The 6,674-nt window shown below is 31.5% G+C and overlaps 1 non-coding gene across 3 annotated transcripts in view; it reads left to right on the top strand.

Annotated features, from left to right (window-relative positions):
- Positions 1-271: 271 nt before the first annotated feature.
- Positions 272-6,674, top strand: part of LOC106620178 (uncharacterized) — a 183,834-nt gene continuing 177,431 nt past the window's right edge. Inside the window, exon 1 of one of the 3 annotated variants that reach the window (XR_011394935.1) lies at positions 272-964. This is a non-coding gene — a transcript (uncharacterized protein). The remainder of the gene's footprint in view (positions 965-6,674) is intronic. The other 2 variants (XR_011394934.1, XR_011394933.1) reach the window with 2 other exon arrangements.

Genomic DNA, 6,674 nt, shown 5'->3' with positions numbered 1-6,674 from the left:
CGACAACACAATTTGACGTAGACAACGCCGTCTCTCAGCAGCCAGACGGCACTTTTATCGCATGCGATAAAATAGTTAAGTGAGCACTAAATTGGCTTGCTTCACCACTTTCACACATGCTCTCTCGAACGCCAGCCCACAGTGGCGAGAGCAGCGACTGCCTCAACACCTTTGCAAACTCCATACGAATTCGTTTTGTGTACTCGTAACAATGCTGCTTGTGCGATGTTGGCAACCATGCTCAATGTCGTCTGCTGTGGCCGCCGTGTAGCATTGTTGTGTTTGGCGCTCTGCAGGGCGCATTCGTTCGCCTACCAACTGACTTGCTGGTTGGCGTCGTCGTCGTTGTATGATTATTTGGTCCGTCGCCGCTTCAGTTGCCTATGAGACGTCGTGACGGTCATGTGTGTAGGCGGAATAAATTTCTGTGTTCGGTAGTGAAATTATCAAATTTTGTTTATTAAATTTTCGATCGCGCTCTATTGGCTGGCCAACATAATTACCGCAATTCGCAAACGTGCTTTTTGCCAAACTTTAAGTTGATGACGCCAATTGGCACGCGTGTCGTCCAACAGCAAAACAAACCGAAATTTTTTTGTGAGGGTAGGGAAGCGCGTGCAACTTAGAAACGCGTTGGTGTTTTGAAATTTGAGCGAAAATTCGGTTTTACCAAAAATTATTTGTTTTCTATAAAAAGCGGTAGAAGAAATCGCCACTCGTACGTACGTGTACGTGTGTATGTATGCGCGCAGGTTTTGTGTGAAAATTGATATTTGTGCAAAGTGCAAGTAAAGTGCTCTTCGCCAGCATGCAAATGGTGTGCTGATGTAGAAACAACAAAAATAAAAGTTGACAACAAGTTTCCAAACGTCAAAGTGCTGTTTGCAAGTGTGATTCACGCGTTGGGCCAAATTATTGATATTTAACTGTTGTCTTTAACTCTCAAGCAGCTTTGCACACTTTGGTAAGATTTGGTAAACGAAATTTTGTTTTTAAAAAAATCGTCTTTATCGTTTTGTGTACAAGCAAGTATGTGTGTGTGTGTGTGAAATTATTTGCGTGTTTCAACATCGCTTTGTCCCGCTTTAGCTAACGTTTTTAAGCGCATTGTCTTACTTATTAGCCAAACGTCAGACAAAAGCTGAGCTTAAACTGTCCCCATGGCCGCCTCACCTGTCAGCCCCAACTGCGTACGAGCGCGCTCTGCTCAACCGCTCGAGCAGATAGCTTTTGTGTTTTTTATAATACTGGTTTACAAAATTAACTAAATGAAAAAAGGCGCCTATACAAATGATAGTAACAAAAAATACAACAAAAGCAATAATAAATATAATTTTACTTCGGGGGTTTTGTTCTTAAATCGAACAAAAACTAATTTTTAATTAAACTTTTTAACAAAAATAGTAACTGTACATACCGAAAAAAATTAGAAATAATAATAACCAAAACAATAATATATATGTATGTATGTAATAATATTGAAAAATAATAACGGTAAAAATTCAAAGGAGTATTGTATATAATATTTATATTCGCAGGATAACATAATTTGTCGCTATTAGTAACATAAGACTTAAAAAAAATTTTATAAATTGCCGAAAAACATAACTTCTAATAAAAAACATAATAAAAAAGTGTTATTTTAAATATTTGTTCTTCTAATATATTGGTTCGTTTTAAATTGCATCCTATTTGCCATTAATTTTTGTGAAACACATTATTATGTTTGCAGTATTCCATAATATTTTCTTTTTAGTAAAACAAAAAACTTAAAATAATTTAATGATTAGCATAAAAAAGGTACTTTTTGTATATTTGTTTAATTTAAATTGCAAATTTTTTGCATGCATTGTATTTAGATTTTGTAAAGTAAATGTTTATAAGGCAAAAAAAAGTTCACAAGTAATTACTATTAAAAAAAATGTATAATAAAATATTTTGCAAATAATTAATATTTTAGTATTGCAATTATGGTATTGTGAAAGTGAAATATAATTTAGAATAATAAATGTCTATTACTAAAGCTAAATTTCGTTACTCCAATAAAAATTTCTAGGCGCTTAAATTTTTGTTTTAGTTAAATTTTTTGAAATATTAAAATAATTTTGAGGTAGTCTTAACTATAAAAAACCTTGATAGCTATAAAAAATAAATTTTATAGCTTTATAACAATAATATAAAATAAATAAATAATATTAAATAAATAAAGAAAGAGCACTAACCGCAAAAATTATTCACATTAATCAAATCAAAAATAATTTAAGCGAATTAGTTAATAGAGGATATTGGCTTATATATACAGATACAAAAAATACGTAAAAATTAACTTATAATAAGTTATAAAAAATTCAAATTATTAGAACATATTCTGATACATTATTAAATAACCAACGAAATCATCATATATAATTACAAAAAAAAATAAATAAAGAAATTAGAGAAAAATATTTTGAAAATAATTTTTATCAAAATAACAATTAGTCCAATCATTTAAAATAAAGTTTTAGTTCGAACCATTTACAAAAAAATTAAATAATTATAAATAATAAAAAAAAATACAAATAACAACAAAATTATTAAAAGATATTTTGAAAAAACCCCTTTCAGTTATTCAAAACAATGAAATAACAATGAATAATTTAAAAAAAATTAATAAAGAATTTAGTGAAACATGTTTGGCAATAATGTTTTTTCAAAATAATTATTTTTTTTTAACATGTAAAATAAAATTTTAGTTCATTGCAATAAAAAAAAAACCGCGTGGAAATAAAAACCAAAAGCAAATTCTTTCCAAATCGTGTACATAAAATAACACTTGCGCTTTCTTGTTAATTTTGGGTTGTAAAAACTAAAAACGCTCCTCAAATACCCGCACAGACCTCTTAGCACATCAGTCGCCGATTATTCCTTCAGATTTGTTGAGTAGTGTAATTATTTAAAACATCGTATAACCAATAAAATTTTAAAATATTACTATTTTAAATATTTTCCACAAAACAAAGCAAAACAAAAATAATTCATAATTAAAAACAAATTTTATATTATTTTATTTTTTGTACTTTTTTTGATAAGTATAAAAATTCTGTAAGCGAGTGTAAAGCGCTTTTAAACCTTTACTGCTATTATTGTTGCCGTTTTGCACTTGCTTTGCACAATTTAGTACACCGTATATGTGCTGTAAATAATTAAAAGTTCACGCTCTTCCTTATCCATTTCGGTATTTCCCCACTTTTTTCTCGTTTTTGCTTTTCACAACAATCTGTGCGTAGCGCGAATAACCGAACAGAAAAATTGTATATGCACAAGCATGCGTTCTCAGTAACTGGTGCTACTGGTCCGTCTCACCCCTCCCTGCCATTGTCGCACTTCTGTCTGCCTGTCTGCGTTTTATATGAAATAATGCGCCGTTTGACCCGTTGGCGATGCCATTTGCTGTGCATTGTTTGCAGTTGTTATTGTTGTTATTATTGTTTGATATTTTTGTTGTGCTTTTGTTTTTGTTGCTGTTTTGCGCGCAGTGACAATCACATTTTCTGCGCTTTTCGCAAACGACGTTTCAGCGAAGTAAATAGATTAATAACAACAACAACAACAACAACGCAAAATGCAATGAATACATAGAGCAGCAGTTGCACAGCATCCACCGCAAAAGTTGCAATACAAAAATGGCTGTATAAAAAATCGCCAACAAACAGCAGACCGAGAACGGCCGGACAGTCGCGCCAGTGTAGAAGGCAAACCTGTTTTTGAATAAAATTTATTTTGAATTACTATTTTTTTCAATATATATTTGCCTTCTGTGCTTCTTATCGCAATTTTTTTGCATTTTAATTTTTTTTTAATCATTTATTGTACATTTATTACAATTCTGAAGCACAGCTTCTGCTCTAAAGCGCATTGAATAATTCCGAGCCTTATCGGCCACGATTTGCTGTACGTTACTTTTTTATTTTTATTCCCTGTGTATTATATATAATATACAGTGTATATTAAATTTGTCACGAAGCTTGTAACACTCGAAAGGAAACATCGTTGACTCTATAAAGTATATGCATATATTTCAAAAAAACAAAAAAACAAGTTTTCAAATATCGATCTGAAATTTAACATACCTCCTTTTCTCCTTAAAACGCTGCTCTTTGGTCGAAACCGCCGTTATCGGAGCACTATAGCATATAGCTGTCATATATACTGATCGATCCAAATCAAGTCCTTGTATGGAAAACTTTTTTATTTGATAAGATATTTTTTTTTACGAAATTTGACATGGACTACTGCCCAAAGCTACGATAAAAAATCCAAACATATTATTCAGATAACTTCATTATAGCATATATCTGGGACACAAACTGATTGATCAAAATAAAGATAAACTTCTTTGTATATTGATTTATGCTAGAAGAAATGCACCTGTGAAGGGTATTATAGCATCGTTGTAGCCGAAGTTAACTTTTTTTTTGTTTTTGTTACGATTTTGGAAGTCTTGCCGTTCCTTTTACAACTTATTTTGCTTTACTTTTTTATTTTGCTTATTGCTTTTTTACTAATTTTTCTCGCATCTTCGTCGCCGTCTGTTCGACGGCCTGTTGCTTTCCGTTTCCGTTCTCCGCCGCGTTCGCTTCGTTGACTGCACATTTCAATTTCTTTTGTTTATATCTACCCTCCGGGCGACATTTAATATTTTACTCTCGAGCGATAATAAGTGAATTTTTTTTTCTCAGGTCCGTTGAGATCCTCGACCTAACAGCAAGCAGTGCAGTGCTCTAATTAAATTTAAGCATATTAAAAATATTAAAAACTTTGCTGTGTGTTTATTGTAAACAAAGCGAAGCGATTAGACGCGCTTAAGTCATGTTATAGATAAGCAAATCGCTGCGTAAAAAAGTATGTGTATGTGTGGCTAATTCCATGTGTATGATTCAAAATTAAATTGTATAATATTAAAGACATTGCAAGATAAGCGATTTTAAGCCGTTATTGAATATGACATATAAATTTATTTGTTATTCCCTCATTTTAATTAAAAATTAATCTTTCATTGTATGTTTATGCATTCAACATTATTCAACCGGGCCGATTTTATGATTTGACGTATTTGAAAAATAAATTTGAATTATCGATCTTCGAGCCAATATATGTTCATTAGAGCGAACAGTTGTATTAGTATTTGAGAAATTCCCAAGAGAGTCATAACAAGTAGATTTTAGTGCCTTTCGGTCTTGTTTTTCGCGGTATGCTAGTACATCAGATTTATTTTTAAATATTAAACGGTTGGATAACCAACAAACACTATTTAAAGCGGTTGGTATTTTAGTGATAGGAGATATTTTTAGCAACAATTGCAGCTTATAGCTCGATTGCTGGGGTTCAATTTTTGCACACTCTTAAGCATCTTGGCATTTTTTTGAAAAAAATTACTATACTTGTAGTAATGTATATAATTTTTATATCACAACAAGGGAGACTTTAACGAATATAAAGCCTAAATAATATATAATAATAAAAGTATTTGATATTTTGACTTGAGAATTTTTTTATAGAAAATTAGGGGTTTTTCGATATTAGGTCAAAATAGAAGAGAAAAATTTAATACATTAAATTGAAAAAAAATCAGTGTGTTTGCGACATAAGTAGGTAAGTTCACACCAAATTACGTGAAAAGAAACAATTTTTTTGTACAAGATTAAAAAAGCTTGGTTATTTGAATTTTTACATAAATTTTGAGGTTATGTGGAAAAAGTTATAGATCTTTTTATTACTTATATTATTGCTATCAATTTTTTTTCTATAGCACTAGTAGTTTCGACGGAATTCGAGATAAACCATTCTTAACCTATAAAAATTTAGCAACGCCTTTTCCTTTTCCCGTTCTCAGGTCGCCCATAAATATTTTTTTTCCTTAATTCTTGTTGCTTTATTTTTCGTTTCATCCTAATATGCTTTTTTTTGTTTTCAAAAATTATCTACTCTAGCTTAATAACTAACTATATTTATGCTTTTTTTTTATATTAGACATGATTTAAGAAATATATGTACAATAATATTACTCAAGGTGTTGCCAATATGAATCTATAATATTTTCCGATATTTCCAGCAATTTGTGGACTCCATTCCACTTCAAGAATGAATCAAGCTAATTTTTCATTCACTCTTCTGATGTAAACCGTATTCCAGTGAGGGCTGCAATGACCGTAACAAATGTTAGTCAGAAGAGGCAAAATTTGGGCTATAAGGCAGGCTGGGCAAAACTTCCAAATCGCTTTTTTACAAATACTTTTTAACCGGTCTTGCAACATGATGCAAAATTATTGCCTTGTGTCTAGTCCGAATTCCTGACGTTTTTCGGCACTCGCTCGCTTCAATTTGTTTGAGTTGTTGTCGGTAGCGTTCTCCATTATTGGTTTCACCGAGTTTTAGTAGCATATAATATAGCGCGCTCTTCTGATCCCACCAAATACAGAGCATTACCATGGCGTCATAGATTTTTGGCTTTCACATTTCACTTTTTTCATTACCAGTTGCAATTTGATTCAAAAACTACTTCTCTTTGTAGCGTACAAGCAGCACTTCTGATATGCAAAAGATTTTTTCAATATCACGCGGCTACAATTCATTTGGCACCCACTTTCCTTGCTTTTGAATATGTTTTTAAACGTTTCGAAATTACCGCTTGA

The sequence above is a fragment of the Bactrocera oleae genome, chromosome 2, assembly GCF_042242935.1.
Source record: "Bactrocera oleae isolate idBacOlea1 chromosome 2, idBacOlea1, whole genome shotgun sequence".
In the NCBI taxonomy this organism is placed as follows: Eukaryota; Metazoa; Arthropoda; class Insecta; order Diptera; family Tephritidae; genus Bactrocera; species Bactrocera oleae.
This window is presented reverse-complemented; position numbering and strand designations above follow the sequence as displayed.